Source organism: Argopecten irradians, unplaced genomic scaffold (genome assembly GCF_041381155.1).
Source record: "Argopecten irradians isolate NY unplaced genomic scaffold, Ai_NY scaffold_0220, whole genome shotgun sequence".
Lineage (NCBI taxonomy): Eukaryota > Metazoa > Mollusca > Bivalvia > Pectinida > Pectinidae > Argopecten > Argopecten irradians.
The window spans coordinates 23,422-51,098 of record NW_027187687.1 but is presented as its reverse complement, the minus strand read 5'-3'; the positions used below and the strand labels follow the sequence as shown (position 1 = coordinate 51,098).

At 35.1% G+C, this 27,677-nt stretch overlaps 1 long non-coding RNA gene across 1 annotated transcript; it reads left to right on the top strand.

Annotated features, from left to right (window-relative positions):
- The first annotated feature begins 13,897 nt into the window (after nucleotides 1–13,897).
- LOC138312135 (uncharacterized) lies at nucleotides 13,898–16,966 on the top strand. Its single transcript, XR_011206867.1, has 3 exons — nucleotides 13,898–14,081; nucleotides 15,143–15,296; nucleotides 16,010–16,966. It is a non-coding gene; the product is annotated as an uncharacterized lncRNA (long non-coding RNA).
- Nucleotides 16,967–27,677: the final 10,711 nt, after the last annotated feature.

The following is a 27,677-nucleotide window of genomic DNA, read 5'->3' as shown; positions in this document are numbered from 1 at the left end:
CCAAAATTTCTTCTCCTGTATACATTGATGAAGAAATAAAAGCATCATAAATTCAACTCACTTCGGACTCCAATATGTCCCAATGCTCCAATCTATCAAAAGTTTTTCAAGGTGAGTCCGATGGAAATCATAGAGCGAAGACATGTGTTTCCCATGGCACTGGATGAAAAGACGGTTGGGGCCACTCTCGTGTTTCAAATCCATCGCAACAGATAAAACAAGTAATGGACAACTAATGTGATCAACTTTTTCATAAATAAAAAAGTATAAACAACCATAGTCCCCCCATCCCAGTTTCATGTACCATCTTTCAATGATACAAACAGTGTTTAGCGAAGTGACATAAACTTGTACAAATATTGCTAATATGTGAGGATGTTATCCAAATGCAAAGTAACAGCCAGAATTTTACACCTCCATATCAACACGACGTGCCGTCCACAACATATGGTGACATTCACTTGCCATGGTAGATACTACTAGCAGAACATAAAGTGTCAGACCAATATTTAAATTGTGGCGGAACTAGAATTCCTTGAAAATGTCGTCAAAATAAAGAAAGACAACAAAGTTAAAGGAAAGGACTTAAACCATCTGCAACAAAAGTTCATGATTGCTGATTCCAAAAAAGTAACCTTCCCATTTTTGGCTCCAGCCCCCCCCAAAAACGGACACCCGGCCCCGATTGCCTGTACGAGGGTTATCAATGTACGTTGATTCAGATAGTTCTATTTTCAATCGAGACTTCCCTACTTTTGTTTTTATGTTACGGAAACAAAAACTCGCATGATCGTCAAATCTTAAATTTCAAGTTGGCCTTAATGCTCAAAGTTTTTCACAACGATTGACGGTAATGTTATTTCACTAGTATTGTGTATGTCCCTAAAAACGCCCAAATTGCAAACCCAGGTGCATACTTAAAGCAGGTGAATTCATTAACTATTCCTAATAAAAGAACGAGCCTGGAAAGTTAACAAGATAAATTTGTATTTGAACAGCTGTGGACCCAAAGCACTCCGGGCCAAAATAACTTAAGAACGCAACCCCCTAGTTGAAGACAAACGACCCCCTTGGAAACGGAGTTTCCTTAATCCGAAATCCAAAAAGAATGCCTTAATAAAAAATTTCAAAGTCTCTCCAAAAATGATGTCGAATTTCTAATAGCAAGGACAATTACGCCCCGACAATCCATTTAGGAAACCACCACAGAAAAAATTAATCCCCTATAAACATACAGTTGTATGTGTCGAAACCCCTATTGCTAAATAATCTACGTGTGCTTAGCCATGGTCAAGACAAAGTGACGGTTTAACCAACAAAATGTAACATAAATTAAACGAAGTTGAACAATATTTTGTACAAACGTAATTCGAGAAAATGTGAAATAAAATATTGACCCAAGCTCACCCTACCCAGATAATTTTCCGATGTTACTGCACTATTCAACACCTCATAATTTAAACCCGAGCCTTGTATATCTTGTTATGATAACTTGTTTTTTTTAAAGCCCACGATAGTCAAAATACTCCAAATCTTCGTAATGTACAGTGTATACCAAAGTTTTGCTTTATCAGGCAATAGTTACATTTTCTGGCAAAACAGAAGACTTGGAATGAAAATTGAATACGGGAAAAAAAGAGAATGATTTATATTATTTTCACATCCAAGCTAGTCGCCTAAGACTTTTGTCGTTTTCTGCACTGCAGAAAGTCAATCGTAAAAGGCGTGTAAATTTAGGATCTTTTCTCACCTTCGTAACTAAGTAAGTTTCCTCTTTCTAATGTCTTTCTTGAAATTGCCTCACTTTTGTCCTTAATGAATGGAGGATTTCAATAAAATATAGTAAGTCAAACCGATCTGTTCCAACAAGCGACATGTAAACCAAAAAGCCAAAAACTGCATTTATTAAATGAAAGATTATGGTCACACCGAAATTTGGGAAAAAATTAACATTATCCTATGATACATAATCAAAAACAAAATTGAAATAATACGTATCTGCAATAAACGCAAATGTAACATGTGATAGAACCAGGAGTTCTCTCCCTTTGATTGATACTTTAATAATCAAGGTATGGTATTAGAGTTACCTGCCCCTGTCTGTATGACATTTCCGCCCAAGGAAAGCATGGTCCCGAGAGAGATAAAAATGCAAAAATGTAGTAACTTTGTGGCCCCACACGTTGTAAGTGTATAGTTTAATGTTAAATGCATTAATTATTTCATGTGTGACAATTTAGAATTGTGATGAAGCTATGTGCGTACCATGTATTTGGTATTTTTGTATAAATGCATATGAAGCGATGGTTTGATTTCACCGGAAATCGTGCAGTTTGTCAATTTGATTCTCTGACATGTTTTTGAGTGATGTCGTTTTATCATTGCTGTTTATAAAGCAATACCTATCAGTCTTTACGATATTATTTTGTATCTTAGTGGTAGATAGCCATGTATAACATGTATGCCCTAGCTAAATGTAAATTACTAGTGCACATGGTTTAATCATTGTTAGTCGGTATGCAAAATAGAAAACCTCGTATAGACAATGGTCGATGTATGCAGGTTTTCGATGTAGACAGGATGTCGTTGTATGCAGGTTGTCGTTGTAGAGAGGTTAATCATGTGAATTACAGTTTTCTCTTATTTTCATGTGTCAAATAACTAATATGACTAATAGTCAATGTATTATTTCAAGAGAAAGTGTACTTGTTAACTCTACACTAAATATGCATATACAGGTATTTAATAACTTGACATTTGGTACATACTATCTCTGAGTATCAAGATGGGATTTCCTTATCATTATAGGATATAACAATTAAATCCTTTAATATTATGATTTGACACATGAAAATATATAATTTTGAATACAAATGTATCACAGTTTCCTAAAACACGAATATTCCAATCACTCAAAACACGCTCCTCACACTTCACGCATGCAAGACACGACGTACACGGAAGGCCGTCCTAAAAATGACCCTGACTGTTAATTGGACGTAAATATATTGTACCAAACAAACCAAATTATAAACTATTTACTCTTACAGACGATTCACCCATGGCGGCAGAGATGATGGATATGGACACATTGAAGTACACTACAGCAGTATTTGGGGAGGATTAACAAACGGTTGTTGTGATGATAATGAGGCCAAGGTTGTCTGCAGAATGCTTGGATACAGGTAATTAGGATGATTGTTAGCGTTTGTTAGATATACAAAAGTTAACATAATTGGATATTTAATATGAAAGGAATGTATGAGTACATAAATTAAAATTCGAGGTAAAGAGGAAAGGGGCATATCGACCTGTTTCGACTAAAAGTGACCGTTTTCAAAATAAAAAAAAAACAAATATAAAAATATCAAGTTTCTGAATACACACACTTCACATATGATATCTAAATCAATTTATATGAAAGAATTAGTTTGTAAATTGTAGTAGATAATTCATTAAATAACCACAAAGTTGCATCATTTACAGCTCATTTTATTCAGCGTAGTAAAATACAACTTTAATCATATTCCCATAAAGTGGTCCTCCTATGCCCTCATGCCAAAAACGGAGAAAATCGTGATTGATAAAATATTTTAATTCAATATCACCACTGACTTCGTATGAATTAATGTCAGAACAATCCGAAGTACATTGTATCAAGTCTGTGTAGTTCAGATGGTCGAGACGTGACACCTTGTATCGGAGGTTCAGTGTTCTAATTCCTACCAGATCTAACAACTGGTTTTTAGGTCACCTGACAACAGGTCATGGTGACCTATTGCGTCTTTTGTCCGTCGTCGTCCGTCGTGCGTCGTGCCTCCTCCGTCGTGCGACGACCGTAAACATTTCCTTGTGAACGAGACAACTTGAGTAAATATAAACCGAGCTTAATTAAAATTTCTATGTAGACTAGAACTGGAATGATCTCCGACGAGTTCGAAAATAAGCTTGATTCAACTGTAATTTACGGAGTTATTGCCTTTTGCACTAATAATTATTATTGGACCTTGTGGACGCGATACCTTGAGTAAATGTACACCGATCTTAATGGAGTTTTGTATGTAGACTAACATTGGAAAGATCTCCGTCGAGTTCGAAAATCAGTTTGATTCAACTGTAATTTACGGAGTTATTGCCCTTTGCACTAATAATTATTATTGGACCTTGTGAACGCGATACCTTGAGTAAATATGAACCAATCTTAAGGAAACTTTGTATGTAGACTAACATTGGAAAGATATCGGACGATGTTGAAAATCAGCGTGATTTGATAGTAATTTACGGAGTTATTGCCCTTCGCACTTATAATTATGATTGGACTTTGTGAACGCGATAACTTGAATAAATATAAACCGATCTTAATGAAACTTTGTATGTAGACTAACATTGGAAAGATGTGGCGAAAATAGGCCTTACCCTCTATGTAATGTGTAACACATGTGCTTCACTGTACGTGTGTTGTTATTGTTAGGCAGACACTTCATTGTCGGGGCAGTATACAGTGTAAGCGTTTCGGTGACTTTAATGTAGATAACTCCTCTTGTACGTTAGTTAAACCCGCGGAGTTCCGATAAAATTAAGATGATTGCCGCTACGGGCGCTGCTTCTCGCAGTAGAAAAGGGAGCGAGCTGGCGAATTGTTCACCTTTGTGTCTTGCGTTGATCAGTGTCATACCGAGCGACGGTACCATTAGTCTATTGTATAGCTATTTAGGTTAGAGCTTTGCAGCTCTTAGCTATATATTAAAACCCAGCTAGTAAAGTTTCCTTTGTTGTATATGACCATTATATTACATAATGGACACCTAGGAGTCCATTATGTAACTCACTGTCCATTATTATAGGGCCCCTGTCCATTATTCCCCAAAATAATGGACAGTCTATTTTGAACAATGGAAAAAAAAACGCTGCTGTATGGAAAACCAAACATGTTTATTTGACTATCCAAAATTTTACATTTAAGATCACTCCTCCATCGAAATTATTACTTCCCCTTCCTAGCTGTTACTGTTCTGAAAATAAAAAAAAAACATAATTAGATTCTTGCATTATTATTTGTTACATCTTTTTAAAACTTGTAATTGACGAGGAATAGGAACTCTAGATTCCTGACTGAGGTGGGATAATATGCAGTCTTTTAGATCAGATATCTCACAACCCTTATAACATATAATCTGATGATTATGGTTAAACATAATATACTTAAGAGCGAAACCTGTCTAATCTGACACCTGCTTTCCCTCTATCCTATCTGTAACTGTTCCGTATTCAACAATAGCAACAATAGTATACAACAGTATCTGACTTTCCTACACCCTGAATAATCTGACCAAACACCCACGTGGTGTCGGATTAGACAGGTTTCATTGTATTATCATATCTATAACATGCGTATGGTAGATTTTTTTAGGAAAAACAGTTATGTTTAAATTGTAGCGAAAACTCACCTTGCTTGTATGTATTTGATGTAAAGTTAGACAATGCACCTGTCCTTGTGCGAATAAATAGGTCACTTCAAACCGACAAACAATCTGAATCACAGCTGCGTACATCCCTACATGTAAATGATGGCCGAGTAAGGAAAATATCACTATCCGACATGTTCAAAAACACTGTTGTACCTCCAAAGGTGTAAAAACTAAATGACTGTGCATGCATCTCAACATTGTTAGTCCATTATTTGTCACAAGTGAGTGAACACCTGTGCAATTCCTGAAATGGGATGTCCCATTTCTCAAACAGGGTACGCAAGGTAGTGAGTAGTGGTATGATGGGTTTTAAGTAGGATAAATTCCTCAAACTGTCCATTATTAGAGAGAATGGATTGTACCTCGCCCTGCGGGCTCGGTACTATCCATTCTCTCTAATAATGGACAGGTTTTCGGAAATTATCCATTACTTAGTTGGTACGCACATATCATCTACAGGTCGCGAGTTACTCGCGACATCATCAGCTCACGACCACTAGCTAGGTAGTCTTGAACACTCGCGACATAGGTAGTCGTGAGAAGGGCTGGTAACAGCTAGCTGTGTTAGTGTTGGCGACACGCTAGCAGTCAGCGGGGTACGAGCTTACAGTGTGTGTCGGTGTACACGTTTAACGGCAGGCAGTCGTTATATTGTAGCTGTGAAGCACAGTGATCAGCACAGAGTGTGATGCGCTGTATTGCTATAGGAGTTGTCTCCCTTTATCTAGGTTATTGTAGTACAGAGAGGTATTCTGTATAGTCCAGCGGATTCGTGAAAAAAATGTGCACATTTTGATAAAAGCATGAAACTTGGCACAAATATACTTAAGCATATAGGAAACAAAATAAGAACCCGGGCCACGTCAGATTTTTTCTAAATATAGAAATGGCGGCCATTTTTCAAGATGGCCGCCAATTTATAAGAAAAATCAATATATCTCCAATATATGACTCTTTTTTTTTGGACTATCACATAGTTAGTGGTATTTTTACTGAAGTGTTTCAGCAATTTGAATTAGATCATAAATTGATGACTTTAATTCCCTTAAATTGACTTATGGCATTATAAAAGACATTTTCCAAGATGGCCGCCAATTTATAAGAAAAATCAAAATATCTGCTATATATGAATTTTTTGTTGGACTTTGACATATTTAATGGTATTTTTACTGAAGCATTTCAGCAATTTGAAATAGATAATAAAAAATTATGCTTTTAATCCCAATAAGTTGACTTATGGCATTATAATAGACATTTTCCAAGATGGCCGCCAATTTATAAGGAATAAGCAAACATCATTATATCTTCTATAATTGAGAATATGTGTGTTTTACCTTGACACATTTTGTATTAATTTTACTGATGGACATATGCATTTATTTAAGTACAAAAATTATACTTTTATTCGTCTTAGGTTGATATGGCAGTCTCTAATAGACATTTTCCAAGATGGCCACTAGTTTATAAAAAAATTATCTGAAAATTTTATGTATATATATATACTAAAGGTTCAAAGAAGTAATATCAACAGGATATTCCAGATGACACGGAATCTCATCAAACATAAGTCTGTAGGATACGAATTACTTCAAAGGGTAAATATGGGACAAATACTAAAGGTTAATATCCAAAATTTAGGAATAGATATTTGCAAAACTTCGGAAGTAAGATTTTCATGAATGATATGAATATATTTTCAATCTGACATCTGACATTTGATTTCTACATTAACATTATAAGTGATGTAATGGGTAGGAACAATCATTTGAAGGAAGTGAATTTTGATAACTTCAAGATGCCCAATGGGTCGAAGTTACCAGGTTAAAGTTTTGTTGCATGTTGTGAAATGCTACATGCATTATCTAAAACAATTGATTTCCACACAGATATTGGATTATAAGTATTGATTTTGGTATGGGCAAATATTTAAGGTAAACAGTAGAACTTTCATAATTTCAAGATGCTCATGGGGCCAATCTGTACTCACCAACTGACATTTATTTCTGCATTGGTATAGGGTCTTAGGATTACATTATATGTTGTTCTTAATATTGGCAATCATCTTAGGGATAAAACATATTATTTTTAGAATTTCACGAGCAAAACTGTACATGTAATATAAATGCGTGATTTGACTTTTTAAAGTCTTCAAAGGCTCAGCATTGTACTGATCTCTGAGCCCTTCTTGCCACCACATTTTAAAAATTATTCTTTCAAGACTTTGAGGCCTCTGTCAAAGTTATCTAATGGAGGATGTTCCCATCACGTTTTCGTCTGTCTGTTGTCCCAGCAATATCCCACATGAAACGCAACTTGCTATGTGTTTAAGGTAAATGTATCAGGAAGTCTCCATATATAAACTTTATTTATTTTACATCGATTGACAAACAAGTTATACAACTTATGTAAATCACTATCGATGGCCCGGATGTAAGCGCGAGTTGGGATCTTATTGTGGGAGGAAACCGGAGTGCCCGGAGAAAACCCACGTGATCGGGCAGGTGACCCGTAACCTTTTCACGTCCGTGCCGGGGATCGAACCCCGGCCGGCTAGGTGAAAGGCGAGCGGCTTAACCACTACACCACCCGATCACCCAAGTTTCCATCGATCGAACCTTCTAGATTAAACATGGATTTTCTGAGCTAGCAGTTTTTCTATATAGGCAGATTTAACCACTATAAATATCTTTTAAACCAATATGCAATTGTTACAAGCCGTTCAATTAGAGCCATTTTTGGCTCTATAGCTTTTAATTTTAACTCACAAAATACTAAGGGTGTGGCCAAAGTTCTACCACACTCCCCATTCAATGGTATTTTTTCGGAACAACGGACCTTGACAATGGTTTATGCTGGAAGAAGTTTAAAATATCCCTCTTTACAAAATGTCATCCATAATTCTTGTTATGAATGACATCAGTTTTGTTCTTCGATAAAGCATCCTTGTGTCTGCCTCATCATCATTGTTCGGTGTTTGATGCTTCAAAATGATACAAAGGGATGGGAAACCATTTCTGATAGTCGGTGAAGTGCCTGTTTTTGGAAACTGCGGTATACTCATGTTGTGTCTTCTTGTATAGTGGAATTCTTGTCCCTTTTATAATTCTATATCACTGAAGCATGCAGCCGAATACACCAAAAAACAGGCCCCACCCGGTCACCGCATACTGACAACGGGCGAACCAGTCGTCCCACTCACTGTTTGTCTCGGCCAGGGGATAGAACCCATAGCCTACCTCATAGGGGCGGGCGCTAAACAGAAGGCCAAAAGGCGGTGTCAAGCGAGACGTTAGGAAGAAAAAAGATAAGATCCTAAATTGAGTCGCCTTTAACGGTCGTGCAATAGGGGCAGCAGGTACAATTCTAGCGCCCTACCTGCAGGGCCATGTCTTCGTCGTTGTATGTACTGAAACTACTTATAATAATTCCTTTGGTAAGAAGCTCCACCAGTGATAAGGTACCTAAATCTTCTTTGTGTTCCTATTTGGAACTGGTATCTGGTATCCAACTTTGATCCCTCTGCCGATACATCTTATCATTATGAAATACCTACAGGACGTTGGAAACCTCCGCCTTCTATCTTATTTTATTTTGGGACAAGGATGGTGAAATTTTATAAAAAAAAGTAATTTTTCTCCAGTAATAAGTCATTTTCTGAGAAGGGTATGCTGTCTGTACCGATATATTTCAATGCTTGCATGGACTCGATCATTGCGCCTTCACTATATCTTGTATAAAATACAAGACAATTGTTCAGGATTGGATTATCCATACCACAGATCACATCTACGAGTGCCTTGACATCTCATCAATAGAAAAGCTGAGAATGTGCTGTCTTGTCGTCGGATTTTTTAAAATCTTTTTCAGTTTTTAAATTAATATACATGTTCCTATAATTCAGCTACTGCCTTTCCCTACACCGCCAACAAATGGTATTTTTCACTATAAAAACAGGAGCAGACGATTTAGTAATTTTCTTCAGTTACAGAAGTTACATACTTCACACCATTACCAACATTGAAAAGTTTGAGCTTCTAATTTTATTTCAAGTTAAGAATATGAAAACTAATTAATTGCATCCCGAAAAAATTCCGTGGCACTATATTCTATATGGAATGAAGTACTGATTGCGCATGCACCAAAGGCAAAAAAAATTATTTTATATTTTTTTTTGTGTTAATTAGACGTATATATACACGATAAAACACCAATCACTGTTCAAATAATGAATATCATTTATGCTCTGTCGGCGGTGGAGCATCTTTAAGGTAATGTTATAACTACTAGGTATTTGAAATGAGCCTGAAAGATGAATATAGCATATAATAGCCTTTGTTATGTCTTCACTCTAAATTTCCTTGTCTAAGATTTTCTTTACTGAAATATGCTGCCAAAGACCCATTAAAGTGCACCAGTCGTCCCATTCACTTTATGCTGTGTGCTAAGCAAGAGCAGAAATATTATTTTTATTGACAATGGTTGAATCTTCCAATTACACCAATATGTCGCATGAATAAAGAAAAATCAGTAAATAAGGTAATCTTTAGAAATAATGCAACATAAGTTTGGAAGTTTGATTCCTAAAGTAATCAAGGAAAATAATCATCACATGTTCTTATGATATGAAAGGTTGCATTACTTATCTACATAGGTAGTGTAAGCTTTTTTATTTCATTTAGGAAGGCAGTGCGCAGAGAATAACTTTTTGATAATGAGTCTGCCTTCAAAGCAGAAACAACACTTGCCTAAATAATGACATATTATAATAGATAAATGTATTTTAAAAAATCAAATTGAATTATAGTAAGAATTGAAAGCTAATATGAATTAGATTTATTATTCAGATATCATAAATGAGATCTGATACTCCTGTAATAAGTAATATGCGGGCCGGCCATATTGGAAAATGGCCACCATGACGTCATAGGCTATTTTTTGGAAAATGACCCAGGTCCTAATAAGTTTCCTTTGTTTGTATTCTTGATGTCATATCAAATAAATTATAATTAAATTTTTAAATAAATTTTGATAACTATAACTTGATGCTGTTGGAATATACAGTAATAAGTGGGGCGGCCATATAAGATTAGCGAAATAGGAGTGTGGCGGCCATATTGAAAAATGGCCGATATTACGTCATATGCTATTTTTGGAAATGGCCTAGATTCTGAAAAAAAAAGTTTGTTTGTATTCTTGATGTCTAATCAAATTAAAATATTTGAATGTTAAATTGATTTTGATAACTATGACATGATGCTGTTGGAATGTACAGTAATAAGTTATATGTGTGGCGGCCATATTTGAAAATGGCCGCCATGACGTCATAGGTGATTTTTGGAAATGGTCCGGATCCTGAAAAGTTTCATTTGGTATTATACTTGATGTCAAATCAAATAAATCATATTTAAATAATAATGAATTTTGATAACTATAACTTAATGTGAAGATATGCAATAAGTAAAATTGTGTGTAGCGGCCATATTGGAAAATGGCCGCCATGACGTCATAGGCCTTTTTTGGAAATGGCCCGGGTCCTTAAAAGTTTCCTTTGGTTGTGTTCTTGATGTTTAATCAAATAAATTATTTTTCAATCTGAAATAAATTTTGATAACTATGACATGATGTTTTTGGAATATAATAAGTAATATGTGTGGCGGCCATATTGGAAAATGGCCGCAATGACGTCATAGGCTATTTTTGGAAATGGCCCAGGTCCTAAAAAGTTTCCTTTGGTTGTGTTCTTGATATGTGCTAAATTTCATGCTTTTATCAAAAAGTGCACAATTTGACCAAATTTCTGCACGTATCCGCTGGACTAGTATATTTATTTCATGTATTGTACATAGAGCTTTGTATAGTGTTACTGGCAGTAACCATAATTGTTTGTATATATTGGCTGCTGTAGTATAGCTAGTGATTCATAACAGGGACTCAAGTATATCTAGGTAACAACCCCCGCCCGGTACGTTACAAAGATCTCGGACGAGTTCGAAAATCAGCTTGATTCGGTTGTAACTGTTAGAGGTTATTACCCTTTGCAATAATAATAATTGAACCTTATGAACACGATAACTTGAGTAAATATGAAACCAGCTTTATGAAACTTTGTATGTTGACTAACAATGGAAATATCTCGGACTAGATAAAAAAATGAGCTTGATTCAACAGTAATTTACGGAGGTATTGCCCTTTGCACTTTTAATTATGATTGGAACTTGTGAATACGATAACTTGAGTAAATATGCACCCAGCTTAATTTAAACTTTGTGTGTTGACTAACACGGGAAAGGTCTTGGACAAGTTTGAAAATCAGCTTGATTCGATTGTAACTTTATTACAGAGTTATTGTCCTTTGCGATAATAATTATTGAACCTTGTGAACACGATAACGTGAGTGAATATGCACCAGTCTTTAATGAAATTGTATGTAGACCTATTAGATCTATGTTTCTAGTTCATGAACAAAAGACATCAGTTGGCCAGTAAATGACATAACTAATTTTTATCAAATAGCAGGTGACCGTTAATGCCCATGGACATTTTGTCATATCAAATTAATATAAGAATAAAGATGATAAAAATTGAAAAAAACAGTCATATAATAAACGAAACACTTTTTGTGTCATGTCAACCCTGGTACAAGAAGACCCATAATACGTTATGTGACATTTTACCTGTAGGGTATTTTTAGCTCGAGCTGTGCGCGGCCTAGGTGGTGACAGGCGGAAAGTGTCCATACCTCTTTCCTGATTCCATACAGCATGTACCATTTTAATAATAGAAATACATTCTGTACATGTTTACCCTGCAACTACTACTGTACCGAATATAATACATACATCAATTTATCACATAATCCGCCTGATATCCGTAGGTTTTGCTTGTGTTATATCTTTGCATATGTCACTAATTTTATATAGCTTGAAGAAAAAAATAAGAAAAAACAAATTACACAGTCTTGAAACAAAGAAAACGGCCAAATAGATATAGTGAAATGATACTCCAATAACATGATAGGTGACTGATCAGCCGTTTTTTTATCGGACACTATTTTGCTGACAGTCTACTCTAATTCCCGAATCCTTATTTTTTATGTTCCTGTGGAGAAATTACATAGGGATATCAATGAACGGCTCCACAGGGGTCTGAGGGTGGGGATCAATAGGGAAAATGTAGCAAATTATGTAAAATCCTTCTTCTGTAGGCATAAAGGGATTTGGTCCTAATTTGGTCTGAAGCTTTCTTGGGTGAAGGGGAACCAATTTTATTATACACAGTTGTTCTGGTTCTTTAAAATCCTTCTGTATAATTGAATAGATTAAGTTCTAATCTAAAGCGATCAAGTTGGTAGCTTGTGTTCTTGGCCAGGTAAGCGATACAAGCCTATGGGACGTCTTGTTGCGGATTGGAGGTACATTCCCATATATATCATGACAATTGGTTCGGTGTTCTATTAGTTACACAGTTTGTTAGTGACTTAACACGGAAAAATATTAGGTTTTAAAGAAATGTGTATCGAGTGAGGCAAAGCTGACCCTTCTACAAGAATACATCCCGTTGAAGGACCCTTTTTATTAAATAAGTTCACAATGACTCAGAACTTTAACAATTTTACCTCAATAATGGCGCGGCCGCCATCTTGTTGACGTAAAGACGAAGAGCGATGTATATATATAAACGGTAAAAACCTGATAAGCTAATACGATTGTATCTTGGATATCATGTGACGTCATTTTAACCAAAGTGATACAAGACATAAAGGTCTAGATCTATATTTGAAGAATGAAATATTATATCAAACGTTTAGATGATTATTATTAGCCAAACTGTCCGAAGGCCAAGTGGGCTTATCTCGTGGTGCGACGTCCGGCGTCAACTTTTCTATTTAAACAACTTTTTCTCCAAAAGTGGGAGGCCTGGAGTCCTGAAATTTGGCCTGTGGCATGTTGGGATAAAGGATTACCAAGTTTGTTCAATTGAGTTGCCTTGACCTTCATACAAGGTCACAGAGGTCAAATAGGCTAAAATCTTTAAACAACTTCTTAATAACCAAGTGGTCTAGACAAACTTTTATTACCTGGGTCATTTATATATATTCTTAATGACTCTCCTATGACTCTCACTATTACCAGATAGCAGGTGAGCTATTCGGGCCAATTGGGCTTTGTTAATGGCGTCTTTGTTTATATGACCTAGCACTATGAAAGAGGCATTTCTCGAGCTATTTTACGGAGAAGGAACTAAATTATATCATACAAACAATTCACATATGGCACACGAAAGACCGTCCTTAACAGGTCTTAACTCTTCGTAAGACGCTCACCCAAAGCGATCAATCTACTAACTATCTTACACTCCGTTACAGAAGTTTGGAATAATACACAAAGTTAACGTTACTTTTACTGAAGGTAAATACTCAGTTTTATGTGTTTAATTTTAGACACGGCATTCATCACGGTGCCACATGGATGCCTTTCAACACGATTCCAGTATGGGAATATAGAAGGTGTGCAGGTCACGAAAGTAGTCTAGAAGACTGTCCAATCGATTTAACTGACTACGGAAGTGTTAATTTGGGCATAGCGACTGTCCTGTGCTACAATGATTCTCAAGGTTTGTGTACATAACAATGTTGATTGCCAACTGATCCGAAGGTTCATAGTGGTCTATTTTACTTACGTTCCTTCAACACCATTTGTTACGACACAGGAACTAGGTAATAAAGGAAAGTGAGAAAGTCCGGCTTTGAACAAAAGTGAGATAGTCGCTTTTATTTGCATTCTGAGATGTTTTTGGAGACTGAATTTTGGTACACGTAATTCTGAATATAACAGCCACACAATATTATAAAACTGGTTTTCGAGAAGTGTCTCAAAAAAAACCTGACACATGTAAAGATGCCACAACACCAAGGGAGGTACCGACGTAAATCGCTGATCGTTAGCACATATGCTTGAAAAGTAATTCCATCGTCCATAGATATATAATTGTGCAAAACCTTACTCTATAATAATACATAAGGATCGCCTTCATGCAATAATGGTAGCAGGCACAATTCTAACGTCCTACCTGCTGGGAAATCAAAGCATTCTTATTTTCCTCTGTTAAAACTGTTAGAACACGGGGACAAATGCAATTACATTTCCCCTGATAATTTGATAAAAAAACAGCGTTTTAATAAGTGAAAAGAAATATACGATCAACTCCGTCGTTTTATTAATTTGACAAACTCCGTCGTTTTATTAATTTGACAAACTTACTTTAATTATAGCAACAAATAAGATTTCGAAGAATATCTTTTCAAAAACGACGATGGCGTTGAAAAAGTAACGTCATTTTCGGGCGGTTAACATTTTGGGCTGTCACTTGATGCTAAAACGTTGCTATGACCACGTCGATTTATCTTCCAATTTCCTAATGCTAACTCTCGTTCAATCAGAATGTACGATTATTACTTGCGGTATAATCATGGCTATTGACAGCAAGTATTTTGATATTCCCAATATGTGTAAGAATTATTACTGATGTCAGTTGTACAATTTTGAAACGGAATCTACAACTATTTATTGTTATTCATTAGTACATCACATGACAGAATGCTGGATTCTGATTGGCTACATAGTTTGCGATATTAGGTGATGAAACCGATATTAATCAGATTACGTTTTTTATAGCTGATAACAATAATGAATCCGTGTACCTTGTGGACGCGGAAAATGGAACCTCTGGTGCCGTGGATGTGGTGTATGGGGGACAGAGGACAACAGTCTGCAGTGAAAACTGGGGAGATACGGAAGCGGACATCGTCTGCAGGATGCTTGGTTTCAGGTACAGATGAATCATTGGTTTGTTTGTTTAGCCTGAACCAAGAATTTTATTTTTAGGATTGTTAGTATTGTATACAGATCTCTTACAACATGATATACAATTTTGTTTTATTAAGTACCGACAAATGTTTTCAAAACCGGAGCCAATTAACGTCATATTAGCAACCAGGGTCATGCAAAGACGGCCTCCCATGTATGCGGTATGTTGCGTGTATGGTATGCGGTTGTGTGTTTTAGTAGACTGCGGTATATTTGTGTTGTGTCTTCTTGTATAGTGGAACTAACTCTTGTCTTTTTTATACTGTTATATCACTGAAGCATGACACCGAAGACACCAAGCTACACACCTCACTCATTCACATTATACCGACAACAGATAAACCAGTAGTCCCACTCTTTTAAAATACGACGTATAACTGAAATACACATTTTTGTTTTTATACGATCCGCCGTTTATAAAGTCCCCTGTCGTGCGATGGTTTAGTCATGTAAAATAACCTGGTAAAAGGACCAGTAACGATGCAGAAATCAATTACGAATAAGATCCATGTATATTTGCCATGTGATTGCTATCAGATCCTTTCGCAATATTTGTATATATCGTTGAAATGCATATGTGAATTGTTGTAGGTATAGTAATCATCAATGCTTTATTTAACTATGAAACAGAAACCATATTTAATTAACTATTTTTTTCTTTCCATTTTGTTTTAGAGATGGAACGGCCATATATTTCCAAAGACACCCATGGGAATCCAAAGATGACTTGATATTAAAGATAAATGTGAAATGTTCAGGGTCGGAAACAAGTATCTATGAATGCACATTTAGTAGAGCCTCGAATTATTGCCAAGGCCCTTATCTAATGGAAAGAGGCGGAGTTTCTTGTACAGGGCCAACAGGTAATTTTAAATTAAATATTGAAATTATTCTATAAAGATGTAGTATGACCACTATCATGGTCAGAAATTGAGGATGAATTGGTTGTCTGTCTCCTACTTGTTTATATGGTTATGTCTTAAATTATGACGAAAAATGCATTAAAGTTATTATAATATCAATCGACATATGGTTATGATAATAAGACTCATCTTCGTGTATTCTGTTCAGAATATATTCAGCCCATTCACACAAACATCAACACTCAATACTAGTCATTCACATATACACTTGTCAATTTTTGTTTGTATATATTTTGTCATGTTTTGTCACGTTTATAATGTATCGTCTCTTCTGTTTTATTTATGTTTATTGTTTCTCCTTGTTGTCTTTGTTGAGAGAGAGGCATGTAGTTATCGTCTTTTGCAACCATAAATATAAAGCGACATCTAATCAAGTCATTGTAAGAATAAATTTGACACTTTGCTGTTGATGTTTTACTTCCTTTCAGATGATGCAAAGTCTTGGAATAACGTTTTTCTACAAATATTTTTATGGCATAATTTGTTTTCATTTCAGTATCGTTTATATATATATAGTCCGTCACCATTTCTTAAATGTTGTTATTTTTCAGCATGGACGTTTGCCAAGTAAAGTCAGAAATGATGTAGATCTTGTCTCCGACAGAGATAGGGATAATTAAATAGTGGAGCTATTTATTAATTCTTTTAAAACCTGTCTAGTCTGTATGTATTGTAACCAGACTAGAAATATCATTGGATTGAAGGGTAAAGGCCATTGGATTGAAGGGTTGAGGCCAAATATTGGGGACGATAAAGGTTACATCGATAAATAATATTCATGACCTGTACTTATATTGTTTGACATAACAAGCTTGGAGAACGATAAATGTATTTCGGACCTGCTTTTTATATAAGCTGAATGGGATAACATCAATACGTTTGTGATGGTAGACTAGGTTTTCTATTCAGCTTTATTTGGCAAATCATCAGTTCATTTGTGTTTTACATTCAAAATGTAACAGGAAAACATCACTTTCTTTGGGGGGTTTTCCGATACTGTCTTCCCTCCGCTACATTGTTTATTTCAACTGTGTTAAAATCAACATAACGAATGATATCAATTAATGATTTGGCTCTTTAATATAATACAAATCCTGTTTTGTTTGACTTGTTTTCAAAGTGATTGGTTGGTGAAATATGCTAAATGTATTACATGTATTTATATCTAGGATAATATCATGAAGACTTTCTCATGTAATGAATTTGTTTATTGTATGATTGCATTTTATTCTGAGAGGCTGCGATAAATTAATGTTTGTCTCCTTGTAATAATAAAACATACTTGACGTTGTTATAATGCTAGGAAGTAGCAGGTCACGTTAAACAGTGATCTATTATATTTACATAATTTTATGCTGTGATATCAATAGGTGATTTTGATTTGTTGAGATATAGGAAATATGATTGAGGTAAAACAAGTCAACCACAACACAGATGCGTATAATTATTCCAAATTTTGGGCCCCGAGTAGAACCACGTCTACGTCGTGGGGCTCGGTAACATACTAGAAGTAATGGCAAAGTGTTCTACGAATAGCGAATATACACTTTTCTGTAGTTTTCTTTTTGTTTTGTTTTTGTTTCCCCGAACTTAATTTTACACTGAACATTTACATACTGTAAACATACTTATTTTAGTGGTAGTTTTATTTTCGCGCGGTATGTGAACTATTTTGAAGTGCTAAATCATGTACAGCGGTACATGTAACTTTTGTAAGAAAGTGTATTTGTAATCAATGGATTTCGTGTTAATTGTACATTTGTTTCGCAATTGCTCTAAAGTCTGACTGTGCTAAGATAAGCACCTTTGTAGTGCATGAATTAATATATTCGAAAATGTTAAGTTATAAATGCCATAACTGAGCTAAAATTTTGACGTGCTAATTTTTTTTCAAGTAATCTATTGAAACCATCAAATAATTTGATGAATTTAAAAGCTTCAAAAACATGCAAATGAACTTACAAACACGTATGATGCCGTATTAAAATTAGTTACAACTCAAAAATCATACACTGTACTGTAAAAATTTAGTTTTTATGCCAAACTATAAACATACCTGCGTAAATCACTTTGAAATTACTAATAACAATGCAAAACTGTACACGTAAAAATAATTTGGCTTTATAGTAAGCCTGTATGGACTCATATCACTGCACTGGAAAAGTTGAAAAGGTAGTATTTCCAAAAGTCATTTTCAGCTCTTATTTGTACTTGTAAAATTAAACCAATTTGTATTATGTATTGAAATTCCTAGATGTTAGTATTTTGTGATGTTGACTCCAACAGGGGCTGATAAGTATAGGTGTTAGGGGATTAATTATTATCACATCAAGATTCGAGTTCTCAAGCATCATCAACGGATTCGTGACAGGTTACACGATAGCGTCATTTGATCGCAAAAATCGGCTCCACGAGTTGTATAACGATTTCACGCAGTTTGTTGTGGGGATATAATGTTTATTATTTTCCTAATTTGTTTCTTTGTTTGATTGATTAATTAACGCCCTATTAACAGCTATGGTCATGTAAGAATCATATATGCGCTGGTTGCATGTATGTTGTGCGAGGTGTGTGTTTTGGGAGGCTGCGGTATATTCATGTTGTGTCTTCTTGTATAGTGGAACTGTTGTCCTTTTTATAGTGCTATAACACTGGAGCATGCCGCCGTAGACACCAAGCAACACGCCCCACCCGGTCACATTATACTACCAACGGGCGAACCAGTCGTCCCACTCCCTGTATGCTGAACGCTAAGCAGGAGCAGACATTACCACTTCTATAGACTTTGGTGTGTCTCGGCCAGGTGTGAACATAATAATTATTTTCTCGTTTTTGTCAGAAGTGGGATGTAGCTTTTGTTGGTTCAATGGCTCGTTGTTATTGTGTTGATGTAGAGTTGAATGATGAAGAACTCCAATTTCTGTCGACATTTTTATTTCATCCTGTGATGCATATTTACATTTCAATATACAGTTCAACTAACAATATACGTGTAAGCATGGTTACAGAGTAATGCTGGGTGTGTCCGCTATCCGTCCCTCTGCTCTGTATGTATATATCTCCGTATGTATCACTGGCCAGTCCAATATATATACTATTCAGATATCGCATGCATGTATAAATGACAGGTATTACATGTAAGTACAACATAACATTATGACATTGACAGTATAGGAAGTTATATTAGACTGACCGGTCTGACTGTTACATACAGTTGGGAGCAAGCTAAACTTGGTAGTGAAGTGCACTGGAGTGCACAAGGAAAGTTAACTCTGGTTCACTAGCTAGTGCACTAGAGTTAACACCGTAGTGCACTAGAGTTAACATCGTAGTGCACTAGAGTTAACAACGTAGTGCACTAGAGTTAACACTGTAGTGCACTGGAGTTCACATCGTAGTGCACAAGATAAATGAGCCTGATACTCCTACTTATTGCACAAATGGTACATGTACAATCTGTTCATGTATAATTCATTGAATGATTTTAAATATCTTTCAATTATTTCAGATGAATTACCAAACGTACTCTGTATTTAAAAATTAGCATAATTAAGTCAATTAGTATGTATATAATTAATTTATTAAATAAAATGGTTACTTTTATTGGTGTACATATATGGGTTTCATCTGAGTAATTTAGCCTTGCATGAGTTTTAATATTAAAGTAAAGAATATACCGTAAGCTGCAATATGGCCTGACCACATGCATCTTTTCTTTAGATAATTTTTTTTTTTCAGAAAATACATGAATTCATTTATTTATTAGGATCAAATATTTTTATACTTGTTATAATACATTTACTAATAGCTACATTTATTACTCAGATCAAATATTAGGTATTCTAGATATAAATAGCTATATTTATTTTAAAGGCCCATTACCTTTCCGGAGCAAAATATAAAGGTTTCTTAAAAAAACATTAATAGCATCAGAAAATGCGTACCGATGACCTAAAATAAGGTTACGACACCAAGCATATGCAAGATTTCCTGCGTAATATATGAATACAGTGGAGAGTCAATTCGCTGTTTTGTCGTCTGGCGCAGTGATAGTCAACAACCGCGCGGTATTTAGGACGACGACGGGAAACATAATACGACCCGCGTTATGAAAATAAACATTTTATTTATTTTAATCAAATCGTTCAGAAGGTGATGATAAATGTAGTATTAACGGTAAGTTAATAATTTTTGCGACTCTACAAAATTATCGATCTTGTTTTACATTCCCATTTAAAAAATTTAAAACCGTTTCGGAAAGGTAGTGGGCCTTTAATTTATTTCATGTATTTAATTAATTTTTTTATTTGATTTTATTATTTATTTATTTGAATCATTTATCTTTGTTTTTGCCATTCTAGAAATTAACAGCTATATATAATTGTATTTCACATTTAGAATGTCAGATTTTGTATATTTAGCAGTTTTGGCTATCACACTTTTATTATACCCTCATAAGTCGCTTGGTGAATTTTACCTGTACTGGCCAGGCTCCAGGGCAAGAACCAAGCTAGGGATCACCTGTCTTGTTATGCATGACTGCCCCTCCCCTAATCCTATAATTACCTATGAAGCCAGTTCAATTAACATAAAAATTGTGATTCGATCCTTTGAACAGGTGCCCTATGAGTATTGATTTTTGAAAAGTTAAAGAACTTTGTATTTTGTCAAAAGTCAACAATTTAACTGAAATAAAATAGGTTGAAATTCATTAAAACGTTCTTATTATTAGCTACCTTTGTACCCAAATAACTCTGTCAGAGACATACAAATATAGATTTTATATGTCTCTGACTCTGTTTATCAATTCTAGCAAGAAATTTATATGGTTATTTAACAGCTGAGCGATTGGGACAATCAGTCAATCAAATTCGCGAATCCATTCCATATGATAAACGGACCCCGTTGATGAGTCTAATGTCAACAATTTAACTGAAATAAAATAGGTTGAAATTCATTAAAACGTTCTTATTATTAGCTACCTTTGTACCCAAATAACTCTGTCAGAGACATACAAATATAGATTTTATATGTATCTGACTCTGTTAATTAATTCAAGCAAGAAATTTATATGGTTATTTAACAGCTGTGCGATTGGGACAATCAGTCAATCAAATTCGCGAAATCATTCCATATGATAAACGGACCCCGTTGATGAGTCTAATGATTTAAATCAAATCCTTATTTCTGTTTAAGCATATATTTCTACACATGTAATATTACATCATAATATTTGAAATATATTTTGATTGATGTATTAAATTTTGATTTATTTCTATATAATTATCTATGTATAAACATATGAAATCAATATCAAAATTAAGCAGCAAAAATTGTTTACATTTATCAAAAGTGATGATGATCATCGACCTGCATGTACATTAAAATAATGTGGAGTATGTGTCACATATAATTCATTTTGTGATTTAGTGTTTACAATATTTTTATCATATATATATCAAGGATTTCTAACTTAACTACTTTCGTGTACATATTAATTATTTAATTGTTATGATATTTAATTGATGTTTAATTGGTATAAAAGTCTGTCACATACACTGATATACAAAATGCACATGTACTGTACATTGTACATGGGGACACAGGTATACACTGTACCCGCATAAATGACTTGTATACTGTAAACTCTAGGCACACAGGTCTGTCGTTATGGTTACTAGGCCTAGGGCCCTATTTCCCCATGCATCCCACATCCTGAGGTGACCCCTTACCCGAGATGATCAGTCAGGCGTCACAGGTAAGGTATACATATTTTCTTTAACCCCAGGGGGTCCATTATAGCATTCAATTCAACAGATATATAGCATGCTGTGACAGCCTCTGTACCTGCATTAGTTTAGTAAAGTCTAACTGCCTACTTGACCCCATGTGGTTTTGTTTCATATAATAATAATAATAATAAACTTACAGCTACTTTTTATCAAAATATGCCTATTCTTTCAATTGACAATAACTGTTACAATATTGTTTTTTTCCCTCAAAATGAAGATAATGTATATTTTATTTATATTTTTTGAGGAGATGGAGAGGGTTTATTAATTATGTATAGTTAAATTTATAATACATCTGTACATGGACATGTACATGTACAACTATATGTGTATTCCAAACATGCTTCGAGACAATACTCCTTGGGGTCCTTTATACCCCAGCCCCACCCCAAAACCTACTTAGCTATATTGTATGTGTATTTCACCACTCTGACACTTATTCTGCCCTCTGGACATGAATTGTTTTACCTGAAATTTAACTAACATGCTGGCTCAGGTATACATACGACCATCATTCATACTAGTCCAAGAAAAAGATGTGATTACATGAAGAAATGTACGTAAAATCAAATATTAAGATAATATACTGTATAAATTTCTGGTAAAACCTATAATCTAGCTGGAATAAATGAAGCTTCGTGAACACTGTATATATAAAAATACAAGTTATCTAATTGACAATTTTAATTGTCCATGCACACTGTTGGGATAACTTTCATCCCCAATATTACAATTGTTAGTAATTGTAAGGATCCATATGGTGTCCGGAAAATTCATTCATTTATTTCAAAATGAATATAAGTTATACCACAAATTTGAATATACTTGTATTTGTAAGGTTATACTGGAACATGTGTGTATCACGTAAAGGCACTGTAAAACTGAAGTACACTACGTAGTGCACTAGAGTTAACATCGTAGTGCACTACAGTTAACATCGTAGTGCACTAGAGTTAACATTGTAGTGCACTAGAGTTAACAACGTACTGCACTAGAGTTAACTTAGAGTTAACACTGTAGTGAACTGGGGTTAACATCGTAGTGCACTCTAGTGCACTACAATGTTTAGTCTAGTGCACTACGTTGTTCACTACGTGTGCACTACAAAGTGCACTAGATACCAAGTTTAGTTTGCTCCCAACTGTACGTTAGGCTTTGGGACATACATGTACATAGCAATATATCTTCCTGTTTAATTACGGTCTAGTTTTAGACAATGACAATGTTTTTTATGAATTTCTAAAATAAAACTGATAATGTTATACAGGGGACAGAACCCAGAGCCATCCTCACAGGGGCGAACGCTCAACTCAAGGCCAAAAGTGAGGCGGTGCCAAGGGAGGCATTAGGAAAGATAAAGTCAGTTAGGAAGAAGAGAAAAAGATAAGATACTAAATTTAGTCGCCTTTTACGATCATGCAATAGGGGCAGCAGGTACAATTCTAACGCCCTACCTGCTGTTTTATTCTTCATTTTGTGTAATTTTATATGTTATAAGTATATATTTACAACTGTATCATGGTGGAATATGACCCAGAACGTGCAGTATAACTTGATATACAATATGTACACGTGCCGTGCAATATGCATGTACAATGTTTTAACTGTAACAAATGATATGCCTTATTAATGCCATATATGAGAGGTTATATGCATGATGTGAGTGTGATTGTTCTGTGAGAATGTGGAAGTTTTCAAAATATATCATTACTTTGCAAAATACGTATACCATTCCTATTTGCTATAAACAAAACAAAAGTGAATAATAATTCAATTGTTAGCCTCATTAAAGTATTAACTAAACAAAAACATAATAATATCACACCATTTAATGTTATTTACTGATCTGGACGATTATAACTAACATACCTCACAAAAATCACAAACCCGAGCAATATCATATTCATTTATCATTTATATTGTATTGAAATTGTCTGTATACTACACTGTTTAAATATAACAGTTCCAGTTTCGGCGAATACAATGCATGTCTGTTATGTACAAAAATATTAAAATGTTCGCCTTTATATATGAGTAATGGCGTCAGAATGTGTACCGTCTGTGTTTTGTTCGTTATGAACCTGTAAAGGAATGCCGGCCGCTTCCATGTAAATATGTGTTCTTGTTTGTTTTGCTTTCATGCGCATTGTGGGTAAACAGCAGCAAAATGTGATGATAAATTGCACTCTGCACTCTTTGAATCTGTAAAATAATAATAACGGTAAAATGATCCCGTAAACGAACTGACCACCGATTCCTCTTGTCCTTACACAGAGCGTAAACATTTCCAAACCTGACTTTGAATCCGTAGTTTGTAGAACAATGGATGCCACCAGTACCATGAGTTCCATCAAAGACATAAACACGGTGGTGATTAGTACATTTACAAGAGCACTGTTCCTATACCTGCCTAAATGGCTAAGAGGCACAATGGCACGTTGTCGAGTTTTCCTCCATACCATAACACAAAAGATGGATGCTAATGTAACATATGCAGCCGACATAACCAAACAGAATGTTTTGAACTTGGAATGATAGAACATCTCTTTTATACAATTATATTTGTATGTTTTATTCCAGTCCAGATTACCCGTAGAAAGCGCGAGAAGCAAAATCGGCCAGCCTAGCACGGATATAGTGGTGATGACACGAATTCGAGAGGTTGCGCATCTTACGTACCAATAAGGACAGAAAATAGATAGGAACTGGTCAATAAGTAAAAGAATGATGATGAATTCCATGATGCTAGTTTTAAACGCCCGGTAGATCAATTCATACATACAGTCTTTGTATATCGACATGATAAAAGTGGTGACTGGTCCCATCAAACTACAAACAGTTATCATGTTGACTATAAGATACTTCATCTGTTTTGGTAGATTTCTACATTTGATCCATGTTACCAGGAAGAAAACATCTATTACTGAAATACAATTGAGTGTAAGTAAAACGAATACCATCAATGGTGTCATCATGTTTGGCAATAAAGAGAATAGACTATAGTCATCTCTTCGTCGACAGTTAAGAATGATGTAATTGAAGTTATTCCACTGCCTCACAAAATGTCATCATCATCTTGAAATATAAATCCTTATTCATTTTTCACTGGTCTTTTGATATTTTTTCTAATAAAATAACAGTTATAAAAGTCTTCCATGTGGTAGAGAATCCTTTAACGTACTGTACCCCTGACTCCAGCAGGGACTTATAAGTATAGGTGTGATGAGATTAATTATTATCACATCAAGGTTCCAGTTCTGAAGCATCATCTACGTGACAGGTTATACGATATCTGTGAAGTGATATCAAAATCCTCTCCATGTGCGGTACAACAATTTCACGGGGTTTGTAGAGGGCTATTTAAGCTCACCTACCAAGAACAAAAGTGAAATTATGCCGTGGTGCGGCGTCCGTCGTCCGTATGTCCGGTGTCAACATTTCAATTTAAACAAATTCTTCTCCAAATGTTGTTAAAAGTTATTGGTTTGGCTTATAACATGCTGGGAATAAGGGCTACAAAGTTCATATGAATGGCAATAACATTCTCTCAAGATCACAGAGGTCAAAAAGGTTAAAATATTTAAACGACTTCTTGTTAATAACCAAGAGGCCTAAAACAGCTTCGTACATTTAGTTTAGTAAGGCAGGTACACAGGCAATACGTCTTCAGGTAAATTGGACCCGAACAAATCTTAACCTGAAATTCACCTGAAATTCACTTGATATTGAGGTCATTTTTACACGAAGAATTTTTTCAGGTCAAATTCTTCAGGTCAATTTCAGGTTAATTTCACCTGAATTTTTTGTCATGTGAAATTCAAATAAATTGCAGGTGAAAATGACAAGAAAAAAGCTTCACGTCAATTTCACTTGAAAATTGCATGTGAAATTGAAATCAATAGCAGGTCAAATGACCTGAAAAATCTTTAGGAATTAGCTATAGCTGGAATAGCTATGGGGATCTCTGTTGTAAGTCGACTTGTTTTACCTCAATCATATTTCATATTGTAACAGTGTAGGTACGGAGCGACGAAGCCTTACTCGAAAAAGACAACACATTGATGCATTATATACAATATATACAAGTTTATTTACACCATATATACATATAACTTAATCACAAACACTCCTCTGGTCGATGATATGTCCATCCAATTCCAGCTATGAGTTACATCTAGCGTAAACCATGGTAAACATCTTAGTGTCACGTAGAAATTCGCATACATGTACCCACCATAAAATTTCAAAATATATCCGGTCATCTATCATAGACCATGGACTCAAAACGTAAGTTGTCTCACTCTGAAGTTACTGCACTGCTGAGTGCCATGGGACCTGTTGTACCGCCACTGTAGCAACAAATATATGACTATGTCATAGTCACGTCTGATGTGTTGGCTGGTCTGTCATCCCAATCCATGGATAAAAAGCTGGTAAAAACAGAAAACAGGACAGAATATGTTGAAATCTGCCTATTTTCATATGCATATAATGTCTCTGCAGGTATGTCAAACCTATTAATTACTGCTCACATACGCTTCCATACATTTATTATAACAATACATACCGAGACTGTATATACTATCTATGGACCTCCATACATATACTCATAGTAAACGCATACGCTTATATATACGACCAATTACTCTCTAATAACAGGTTCTACAAAACTATTACATACTAAATATATTGTTTAATCCAACAAATAACGTATAAATTCATTTATCTACTATTTAAACCCTTATTTACGAGATTACATATAAATGGAACGTACATGTAAACAACTCAGTCACGCACGAGTGGACCGCAACGCCTATGAATGCTTGACCGGGCTCCATCAGGTAAACTATACATTCCAAACGGACACAATACAAAATGGTATCGCGTAATAATATTACAAGGGTATAAACACTTACCACAGTCAGCTTTCTGTGCTCCAAATATTGGTCGGCCTATACAATCCTACATCTAGACACAATCCAAACTGTGTATGTCTTGCCGCCATATCCATGTGTGTCTCTACCCGGTACCTCTCGGGTCTCTTCTCCCATACTTACCTGATAGTGAGTTCTGCATTATAGGTCGCACTACACAACATTACTAACACAATATACTCCATCCATACAAAACAACACGAAACATGTATTACAGCATTTATTTCATTATACGAGCGTGACACATATATTTAAAAAAAATCAGAATCCCTTATATAACAGTATATGTAAAATGCTAATGTTCAACAGCATTGTTTCACTTCTTCTTCATCTCTCTTTGTGTAGGTAGGGCGTTAGAATTGTATCTACTGCTTTAGGATCTCTTCTTCCTATAACTTACTATAGCAACGAAGTATTTATGAAAACTACTCAAACCGCTTTATCCGTTAACTCCAGGTACCTGCATTATCCAATAGAGCGTGACAATGATTTCTGTGAGTAAACAATGCGGCACCATACGACGTGTATGTTAATATATTAAGTCAGATAGCAACGATTTTTATATACAAACGAACAACGAAAATTTCACCAAACGAAATGTCATTTAGAGACGATATTTTACCCCAACAAAGTTCAATGTTTTAACAGCTCTCTTGTATTGCATGATGGTAAAAGGCGACTAAATAAAGGATCT